Source organism: Leptonotus elevatus, chromosome 8 (assembly GCF_054856555.1).
Source record: "Leptonotus elevatus isolate MCC_2025b chromosome 8, RoL_Lele_1.0, whole genome shotgun sequence".
NCBI classification, from domain to species: domain Eukaryota; kingdom Metazoa; phylum Chordata; class Actinopteri; order Syngnathiformes; family Syngnathidae; genus Leptonotus; species Leptonotus elevatus.
This window is the reverse complement of record NC_141246.1, coordinates 13,626,776-13,638,651: the sequence shown is the minus strand read 5'-3', so window position 1 is coordinate 13,638,651 and position 11,876 is coordinate 13,626,776.

Below are 11,876 nucleotides of genomic sequence, written 5' to 3'. Positions count from 1 at the left end.
CCCAGAGTGAAGGTTTTGTGAAGGGTTTGAATGATTCTAGCAGACCAGGAGAAGCTTATTCATACTTTTATCTCAATAGACTTTATTATTATAAAGTTCTTCTGACTGGAATCTCTCAAAATAGCATCAAAAAGCTCCATCTGGGATTCTGAGCAGAACAAAGAGATCAAAACACATTACAGGTTCCAGTCCAAATGGCGTTACACTGGCTCCCAGTCAGCTGCTAGCATACTGTAGACTTATGCTACTGGTCTATAAATTATTGAATGGCTTAAGATGTGAATGAGTTAAACAAATACAAATTGAATATAAACCCAGTAGGGGTCTGAGGTCTACAGACTCGGGTCAAATACTTGTAGTGGAGCTAGAGTTCAAAGCAAACACTGTGAAGCAGCATTTAGCTGTTATGTCAGTCTGGGTCATAATATCTGGTTAGCGCAGACAAGAAAATATCTTCCGGAAATGTTATATTGTGATCTATTTATCTAGGATGCTCAAAAACAAATTTTGGGGCATTTTGAATGGTTCAATGCATCGAGGTATGAAAGAGGAACACATTGTCAGAACATCTTATTATTCAGAAGAAGCGCTGAGGAAATTGAAAGTTTATTGTTTTTAAGCGTGACTGTTATGCTTTACTGGGTATATGTAATTATACAAAGTGCTATTTCATTAAAATTTCCGGTGAATAAATGAAATGGACTCCTCTATGTGTCCATTAAGGCTGGAACCGTGCCTGGTGGAATTTCAATGAATGACCTGCCGTGTTCTATTTTTAGTTCCACTCTCTTCCGTGGCTTCGTCATTGCTGCTTAAGTGTAACATGCACGCAACACTCACACAGTCACACATACATCAAAAGAGTAGCAGCTATGAAAGAAAGAAAAGCACCACTGAAGCATCATGAAGCACAAAATTAGGGTTATGTGAACTGACCTGGGACTACAAATTTTCCCAACCCAACCCTAACCTCTGTAGAATGAGGCCATGCTGATATTTAGTGTTTATAATAGTACAGAGTGGACAAATGGAATTGGGGGGGGGGGCAACATTCCATAATAGTTTGGAATGCTGTATTATGTGTAAATTGTACTCGAATACAAAGTATTTCGGAGCATTTAGAAATTAATTTAGAGCTGCCTGTAAATAAAGATTGTCATGATCCGCAATTTGGACTTTTGTATTGTTTTGAACACATTTAGTTTTGTTTCATCTTGTGCTTTTTCAACAAGTACATTTTGTACCTTTTTGTTGAGTCTGTTGGCTGTCACGTGTATTTTATTTTCTGCAAAGTGTGGCTGACTGTTCCCTTTTCAGTTTTCAGACAAATTTAAAGTAATTACCAATTATGATTTCCCTCCTGATATATTTAGGTGAAAGAAGACAGGGCACATATTAGATTGGAAGCACATCTAAAATCTGAAATACACGCATTAGCTGCCAAAGAAGAACATCAGAATATAAATAAAGATTGTTGCTTTACTCAGCTTCAGTTATCACTTAAAAGATGAGCAAACAAATCTTCAGACAGGAAGAACTGGCTTTAGGGTGGAGTTTTTACTACATAAACAACTACAGTCTTTAAGTGACCAGTAACAAAGGTAAAGTCCATTGCATTCTGAAGGTGAACAGAAAGCTTGCATTAGGCAGACTGAGGGAAAGGAAAAAGCAGTGGCTGGACCACACTTAAGATCCATGTCAACTGGAGAGTGTGATTTATTTATTTATTTTTTCCCTCAAGCGGCTAATGGCAGCCATTGATTGTGACCATTGAGTTGACATTTCATTTTCTCGTCTTTCATTTCTGACATAAGCGAACTGTAATTTTCCATTGAAGCCCATGGAGATAGCAGCAGAATGGCTACAATAATACCATAATATTTGCCAAACAAGGAGTAAAACTTCTTTTGAGTGAAATCAATGGATTGAAATACAGAGCAGTAATCAAAATGCCATCTAGAATTTATTATTTTCTTTGTCTTAAAGTGGAAGTTAACCTTAAACATTTCTTGACAATAATATGTTACATGTGAACTCACTAGTCTAAACATGACATTCTGATTAATATAACATTTGTGGAATATGAGTTATGAAGCAAAATCCAGCTATTTTTTAATCCATCTCAGGGGGGCGGCCATTTTGTCACTTACTGTCGACTGAAGATGACATCAATGTTGCTCAGAGCTTAGGCAACAACCAATCACAGCTCACCTGTTTTCTGAAGTTGCGCTGTGATTGGTTGTTACCTGAGACCTGAGCAACAATGATGTCATCTTCAGTCGACAGCAAGTGGCAAAATGGCCGCCCCTTGAGATGGATAGAAACGTCTGGATTTTGCTGCTAAACTCATATCCCACAAACGCAATATTAACCAGAATACTGTATTTAGACTAGTGGCGCTACATAGAACACATTATTGTCCCAAAAAGTTTGGGGGGTTGACTTTAACCAGAATGGACCAAATTCATATAAATAAATCCACGGTAGTCGTGATGGAAATAACAATGATGCAGTACAAAAGAAATCCAAGTTTACTATTAATAGCATGTTTTGCACTTCCATAAGTAACTATGCTATTACAGTACTTAAAATAAATACCAACCTCACCCACATGAACTTTGAAACAATTTCCCATTATTTTATTTAAGCAAGGACTGCAGATTTCCTCGGCCCACCAGTGCTCTGCAAACCATACTTTAAGACATAGCCTACTGTTTAAAGGACTATCCAAATCAGTATCTGTTTGACCCTTCTGTTCAACATTTTCCACCTGATCCTTAAAATGATCTGACATTGATGTGTGAAAGAAATATAACAGTTTCCTCACTGCTATTTACTGAATGCTGTCCATGGAGCACTTGGTGTCTGGTGGTGTGAGCCACACACAAACATACAACAAAGCGTATGTGGCGTGAGAAAGGCAACACAGGGTTCCAGCGTTTTGGAGAGGACACCCCCTGAGTACACAGAGCATGTCCCTGGAGTCTTGCCTCAGTCAACTCAGCCGGTGGCGCATAATTACTGGAAGTGAGATTCACACAGTGTCAAGCATAGGCCAACACATGGATCATGTGGAGCCTTCTTGGTAAATCCAGGTTTGGGTCATTTTTACCATTACTTGGGTCCATTACTTGGGCACTAGCTGTGACAACGCATAAATATTCTGCACTATACTTCTGCTCAGAAGAACTCTGTTTTATTTCTAATTTTGCATTTACTTACTCCGGGTTACATTCTAAAAATATTTGACCTGCCTCAGATCTCTCAGGCCCCTCAGGACTGCTAATCAAAAAACTGTCAGTCATTCCAAAGTCAGAGTTTGCAATAACCTCAGGAATATATTTATTTCCCTTGTTTGGCAGCTCTGAGGCTGTCATCTGTCATTTGCAGAAAAACTACATTGCTGCCCTGTAAAAGCAGACATGCCAAATGTGAGCGCTACCAGTGAGGTCATTTGTATTTCGATCAGACCATCTGTTGATACATTTGTAGATCACGTAGTGCTGCAAGGGATATAACGGCAATACAAATATACTGCATTCAGCACAAGAGCATGATATATTGCATGAAGTCGGAGTGGGAGAATACTGTTTGGCTGTTCACAACCTTAACTTTACTTCCAATATTGAACCCCAAGTTTCTTCCCCCCACCCCTTTTTAATTTTTTTGTTTAGTGACCTGTTTCAGGTGGTAGCCTGTTTTCACCTTAAATAACTTGGATTTGCCTGTGAGTCCACAGATGTAGTCTGCTTTTCAGTCAATTGAGAAAGACTCCAGCTCTCCAGAAAAGGGGTAAGATATCTATGGTTTGTTTGAAGGTAGAATTGTAGGATTGTAACTTTTGAACAAAAAAGTATTATCTTCAGTCCAACTATTTATTTTACTATTAAACATCGTATGAAATACAAAGACATTCACTAATATGTTGTGAGAAAAATAGAAACTATGTAGCTTACTCATGTGGTGGTTATTTTAATAAATTTGATTTAAACCGGAAATACACTCAGTGGAAAGTGAGCGAAAAGTGATCTTGGGCCAAAGATAGCAGACAGCTTTAATCCTGTGTAAATAGTGCTTAAACCTCCCAACCTCAATTTGTTTGTCTGTAAGCCACCAAAATGTGCCTTTTGCACCGTCATGATACCAAACTCGCCTAAAGCCATGCTTCATTCAAACATTTCTCACTCATCCAACACTTTACTGGGAAAGTGTAGAACAGAATCAAATTAAATAAAATCTTAATTATAGGAAGACCAGAGAGCAGGGCATGCTAACCTGAGAGACAAATGACTGGACTCTGGCGATGCTCTTAAAATGATAAAAAAGTTATCTTGGTTATATTTTTAAAAAGAGAAATAAAACTGAACTGAAAGGCAAAAATGATGCCCAAGTTCTTCACACAATGTGAAAGTTTAAAATCTTGTAGTTTTGGTAATAAAAAAAAAATCTCTTTGTGACCTGCAGGGCTGATGACCTCTGTTTTGTCCTGGTTGAGCTGTAGGAAATGATTTGCCATCCATGACTTAACATAAAAAATACAGTTTATAAGGGTATCAACAGGCCCTGTTACATCAGGAGACAGGGATATTTAAAACTGTGTATCATCAGCGGAACCGTGGAAGCTGTGCCTTAAGGTGACGTCCCCAAGGGGAAGCATATAGAGATTAAAAAAGTACTACACCTAAAACTGATCCTTGGGGAATCCCATATTTGAGAAGTGCAAATTCAGTAGAGTGAAGACCACTGCCAAATTGCCACAATTAAAAGTATGCTATTCTTCAAAGTTGTTGTAAGGTTCAACTCCAGCCCTTCAGTAAACGGTAGAGAACATTACAAATGGACAAATAAAGAAACAGTATTTCCAAAAATAAAATAAATCTTAATTAAGTCAAGTTAATTACGCGTGTAAAAAAATAAAAGTCTGTTGACAGAGCAGAGCTGAAAATACTTTAACTTTTTAATATCCATAGTGTGCTGTAGACATTCTCTGTGCGTTTCCCAATATGAATTTCAAGGAGCATCTCACCTGTGAAGCTGTTGGCAATGTTGTGATCAGCGAGGCAAATACGCCTTGATAACCGAGGGCCTCCTTTGTGCAAGTTCTATTTTTATACCGCAGGTCTGTGAGCAGAAATCTATCAGATTTGATAATGTGCCTCAGCATAAGTAAAATGTCTCTTTCTTGTCCCCAGTTTTAAGTGGTCAGTTTTCTAAACTTTTGGTTAACTTCATAATTTTCTGGTGGAAATATGTCTTTTACTCCCCAATTTGCATTCCATATTAAAAAATAGAAGTGTTTTAGCTGAAAAATAAAATTTAAATAAATTACCATCCATCTTTCTTGTCTTTTCTCTACTCTTTTGGGCATCAGGGAATGTTGTGAAGGAAATAGCAAAGGGATTATGAGTGAGTATTTACTGAAAATGGTAATGGTGCACACAAATTGCCAAGAAACAAATGGCAATGCAAATGACCCTCAGAAATAATCCAAGCAATTTCTCAGATTTACGTTGCTCAACCGAAAATACAAAAATAGTAATTTTCCTGAATTGCCCAAGATAAAACTATGCAGTTGATTGAGCCACAGACAAGTAGTTTCCACAGACACAAACCTTGGCATGAAAGGCTTACATCATTCAAAACTCTTCATGCTTTATAGTTTTGCACTCCGGTTATGTATTTCTGGAGTAAAGAAAAACTTTCCGCTATCTTGGACTGTAGGCTACCTTTATTTCCAAGTTTGTGTTTGCTAGGTGACCTAACAACAACTGATTTACCACGTAACAATCTCAATCTACACTTATAGCCCTTGCTATCGCCCCAAAAAAGAACAATTCTTGTTAACTGGAAAAATAAACAAACTCTGAATATCGACCGATGGTCTAACCACCTCATGAATCACATTTGAATGCTTCAGATAAAAAACAGATATCAAAATTAATACAAACATGGTCTACGTACATAGAATCTTTTAATCTAAATCTGGTAATTTGATTTTGCCTGTTAGCGAGAGCGCTATAATATATTGCTGCTTCCGTATTTGGCATTTGACTAATGATTGTGTTTTTATAGCCAGGAACCCAGTTACTTCCAGCAGGATCGAGTAGACCACATCCAATGACACCTTACAGTCACCAATTCCTCAAGACTTACTTCCAATGGGTACTAATGGTTAAAATTCGGAATTACTGCATGCTTGTTGGTTAACTTTCTAGGGGCTGTCCCTCCTGGCCGGGCGTGGGCGGCTCTGCCCCTCTCTCTCCCTCTCTTGGCTGCTGGGTGCTGGGAGGCCCCGGTGGAGACATCGTCTTTGCCCTGCAGCTCCCCTCCAATTTGAATGCACCCCACAACTGGGAGGGGCCGGTGAGTCGGGGTGGGGAGCCATTGGTTGGGGCAGACCACAGTATTAAGCAGTGCTGCGTTCCCCCATCTGTATCCCCGCCGCACCACCACGCCTCCTATTTATTTTGAATGCACCACATACACTCATCAACACTTTTCTGGGAAGCAGGTGGATCGGATCGGATATCATTTCTCTCTTCTCCATCTCACCTACTCCCAATTGTAATGCACCACACACACACACACTTGTATATACTGTGAGTGGGGTCACATCCACGGTGTAGGTGTAGAGTTCGCCAGTCGGGAAGCTGGCGAACTCAGTAACAGGGTAAGTTTAAAAAAAAAAAAAAAAAAACTCTAAATGAATGTTGTTGCTATGTGTGTGAGTTGTTGTTAACAATAAACCACCATCCTTTTTAATAAGACATCATGGCTCAGAAAGCATAACGGGGGCTTGGTAATAAAATTGCGGTGCCCATCCCACGCGTACCCTGAGACGAAAGGTGACACCAAAACCTAATCATCACTCCTAATCACTGAGGTCTGCATTGCATCCTCTGCCATATCTGAATATGATGACATAACGAAAAGCATTGAGCACAGTTAGGAGTTACATTTAGAGAGGCCCATTTACTATATGCCAACAAATCACAGTTTATATAACTGATTTCTCACCAATTATGCTTTTTGTAAAACCATCACAACAGAGCTGCTTGTATTGGCGGGCTAGCAAAAATAGGCCCCCAATGTTCTGAGGTTAGGGGACCAAAGCAAGTCTTTTCAATAATGTAACAGTTTACTGAAGAGACTCTTGTTCCAATCCATCTTTACCTGGAGAGAGCCGTCACTTTGCAACAAAATACAGTACAAGTAATCCTTAGTGCAACAATTTCCGGACTGATACATATAGCAGTGTACACAACATTCAATGTCTAATTCTGATAGGTGACAAAGGTACAATCTGTATATACTTGATTATATGCAAAGCGGGCAATTACTCTGTGAGCAGAACTTTCATCTCATTCATTCTAAGGAGGCGTACATTTATAGTGGACATAAAAAGACGACACACCCCTTTTCAAATGCAAGGATTTGGTGAAAAGAGGAAGAGGAGAGCCCGAACGTAGATTGACTAGTAAATTGAGAGCTGTAATGCGTACAACTGGATTGAGATTATTGTTTTAATCTTTCTGAAAGAGGACAAAAAGAGATGAATAAATAATGTTGTTGCACAAGTGTACACACCTCCTAGCAGCTGGGATATGGCTGAGTTTATGATTGACCAATTACATTCAAACTTGGGTAAATTTGGAGTCAGCACACACCTGCCACCATTTTAAGTGCCGCTGATTAACCCTAGATAAAATTTAGCTGGACTTTTTATTTATTTAATTTAATTTTATTTTTTTGCTTTCTAGTAGAAGCATGTAGGTTATTTAAAAAAACAACAACAACAACTTTAGCATTTTCTAAGGCTCCAGTTCCAGTTAAAGATACACGGCCCTAAAGAATGATTCTGTCAGTATCCCCCCCCCCCTCCCCCAAAGCATACCTTTTAGAAATATGAATAAAATGTTTCATCAGATACTGTTCATACTGTATCACTGAAACGTAGCATTTAATCAGGGTTGTGTCGACGTTTTATGTCCATTGTGGTCCTTCGAGAGAAAGGAATATAATAACTGCAAAGATAACCTGTTTTGCTTTAGACACATTGTTGCTTCTTAAAAAGAAGAAGAAAAAAAACCCTTTAAATATTAAACACGAGGAAGCGAGCACTCCGAGCAGTGAGACCATTTGACTTTTCAAAACAACCGAGTCTTTTTGAAGATTCAGGTATGAAGTAATATCAAAGTACAATATGCCCTGTGGCAAACAGAATCCCAGTCACTCTGCTAAGGCGTGATAAGTAGGCACAGTCACAGTCTACATTAAAGATTACCATATTGAGAGAGTGTGAAGAGGAAAAATAAATAAAGAATTGGAGTGTGTGCTTCTGCACTTTAGGGTAAGGTGGGCAAAGGCTACTGGAATTGAATTTAAATCAAGCGTTGACTACAAAAATAGAAAGAAACATACCTCAAACATGAATTGAACTTGATGTGTCTCTTAGACCCGCCGCACACACGCGAGACGTGGCTGAAACAGACTGAACGCATTAGTGTGCAGGGTTTAGCAACTAGTTGTCGAGTGTCGGCCGCTGTGTTTGCTGCAATTCAAAATGTGAATCACTGGTAAAGAGCTTTGCAAGGTCGCAGATGTGTCAGTCCAATCACAAATGCACATGAGATTTCACCAAAATAATAAATCAATCTGTTTCAAAGTTATGATTGGTTGTGAGACCCTTCTGTTCTTCAAATTGGGAAAGGATTACATTTAGTATACTAGTGAATTGTAAATTGTTCATTCAGAAAGCGTGTCTTACTCTAACACATATTGTAAACAGCACAATATGACAGGAAATTCCAGGCATTTTGACAGAGGTCAAAAGCCTCTCGGCTGAGTGGAGAGCAGAGAAAGACAAGGTTGTGTATCATGCACACTGCTTTAATAATCATTCATAGGTGGCATTAAAGATTTACAGTGCAGGATGTTTGAAAAGAAGCATGATCATGATTAATCCTTAAAATAAATATGCTATTGCTTTCACTTGAATGAAACTGGAAAAGCTCTTCTTCTTCTTTTTTACCAATTGGCAGGCCCGATATTGCATTAAGTATCCATCCATTCACATCCACAGGCTCACACGTACTGTGTTAGAGATTGGGCTGCCATTGTTGAACAATTACAGTAAATGCGGGAATAGACATCTAAGACAGCGATACAATCAGTGAGTATGGCACGTTAAGGAGCAAGGAGTGATAGCCGCATAATCAGCATTCTGTAACAGTTGGCTGATTGACTTGATTATGAGTCATCCATAACCACTAAAGATGTGATCACCCTCGAATGACTGGAACACATGTACTGCGGCAAGCTTACCATTTCTTTGTTTTTGGTTGTTGTTGTTTTTTTTTAACAGGGCTAGCTTGGTAATACACTGATCACTGTGGTATATTAAAAAAAATGAATGCAGTAATTTATTTATTCCTGGGGTGCCCATCCATGACGGCATGAAAAGCATTCAACTCCAGAAATAATTACCACTGATTTGTTTTAACCTTCTTTGGTGGGAACTGTTACAAAACAAAAAAATAAAAAAATAAAAATTGTATGCATGCAGAAACCTTTGGAGGGGCATGTGCTCAAAATTGAGATGTAGGCACATGGATTTTAAACGATATTATTGTGGAAACAATATAAATATAACGTGCACAAAATGCTAATTTGTGGCCATTCAATACAAATTTATAGCTCTATAGGACTTGTTGAATCAAGAGCTCCTTTTATGGAAATTGTAAGGTAGAGGTAGAGAGGCCAGGGATATGATAGTCAGATAGAATTTTTGTTTGGGCCGGGAATGAGTTTTGAAGACATGTTCAAAAACCTTACAGTAGTACTTTGTGAGATTAATGATGAGAACAGAATACTAAATGCCACTTGTCATTAAGGACACTGGCAAGTGCTGTTTCAACCAAAGATTGATGCCATTTACTTACCTAGATCTTCATATGAGAAGTTGGCCCATCTCACTACAGTAAGTATGACAATACAATTAAAAAAAAATATATATCAATAACATACTTATAACTCTTCTGATCTCTACTTATTCTATTTAACTATTCTCATATAGGGTGACATGAATTGCTAATGCCATAACTCCACTGAGTCAAAACACGACAGTGCAGCAAATCAAGATAATTTAATTCCCAGTGGTAAAAAAGCTGAACAAATCAATCAAATGTAACATCATTGTTGCCTTAAAAATATTGCTTATAAAACATAAAGGAAAGGGGATTTTGAAGAATTACTTAAATATAATTTCAAAGAGGCCAAATTTCAGTCAATTCTCAATACGTTCTGATTTCTTCAATGCAAGCAAACATATTATCTTTCTGTTTTAAACAAAATGAGACAGTAATGGAGACTTTTAACTGATCAGCATTTTAGCCCTTATCCTGACATGTTGTGAGTCTAACCCTTAGCATTCCGTCATTCCTAAACTTAGAGTCATGAGACCCAATTTGAAATCTCTTAAGGCCCACCAAAACGTTAAATCACAACTCAGAAATTAGACCAGGATCAATAATTCCCAAATACGGAACATTTTTCATAACTGTGTTCCATACATGTTCCATACATGTACATGTATTTGCAAAGCAGTAAACACAAATAGTGAAGATAAAAAAAGAAAGACTTGTTTTGTTTTGACTTTTTCTCATAAAAATAACTAATTGTAGGTAGGTAATAATATCAGCCCGCTCTTAGCGCCCTGAATTGACTTTATGACACACAGTGTATAAAAATTATCTTAACTTTTGATTTGAAAGGGCTGGATCACAAAGTCAGATGTCTCTTGTCGGTGTTGCTTGTCACAATAATGAACAAAACTGAAAATGGAAGAAACAGTCCTGTTGCTGTTATGATTTAGATTCTGAAGGCCCTGGACAGATTACATTGACTCAGCAACAGATAGAGGCTGAAATATGATTGGACAAAAACAGTTCAGCCAAGAGCGATAAATCAATATAATTGTTGGAAATAAATCAATATAATTTCAGCAGACAAATTCTTAAATTTTGGATTGTAATTGTAGGTCTGTTCTATTGATAGTGTTAAGGCCAGCAGAGAAGGCTTGGCTGGCCCTGATATCACATAACCGGACAACACATAACCGGACTGAGAACTTGGTTTTCTTTTCTTACAGTTCTTATCTTGAAGTGAAAAGGTCGTCCACTAGTATTAAAAGTCAATGGAATACAGTGACTAGGTTCCAGACCGCCATAAAGCAGCATGCTTTTTGTAATGCATCACTTTTGAATGTTTGTTTGAATGTCTGAGCCATGATACATTAACAGGTCCATTCATCCAGATAAAACCTCTGCAATAAAACCTTCCCTTGGGATTGGTTACCCTCTTTTGCTTATACTAATGGCTACCGAATATCACTCTGGTAATTACATCACATTTATGTAACCAACAAAGACCACTTGTGAAAAATCTAATCATTTTCATAAAATATACAACAAAACTGTAGCTTGTTTAGGTATACAGTAAATCTACCGCAAAGCTCGTTGACCTAAATATGGTCAGCCGTCAGGTTTTCAAATACTCACCGGCAGCCACAACATTAGGTAGGTCTAATTAGATTCAACAAAAGAGAAAGACTCGCGTCCTCATGAGGGTCACGGGCAAGCTGGAGCATATTTGAGTTGATTCTCGTCTCGAAACGACGCACACCCTGGAGTCGACGCCAGCCAATCGCAAATAGAAAATTAACCATTCGCACCAATGAACAAATAAACAACACAATGGATTCTGAAGGCCCAGGGCAGATTAGATTGACATGGAAGCACATAATGTAGAGGCAGAAATCTGATAAGGCTAAAAATATAACATTCACATACTGGAAGCAGCAGTTACTTTAGTTATCT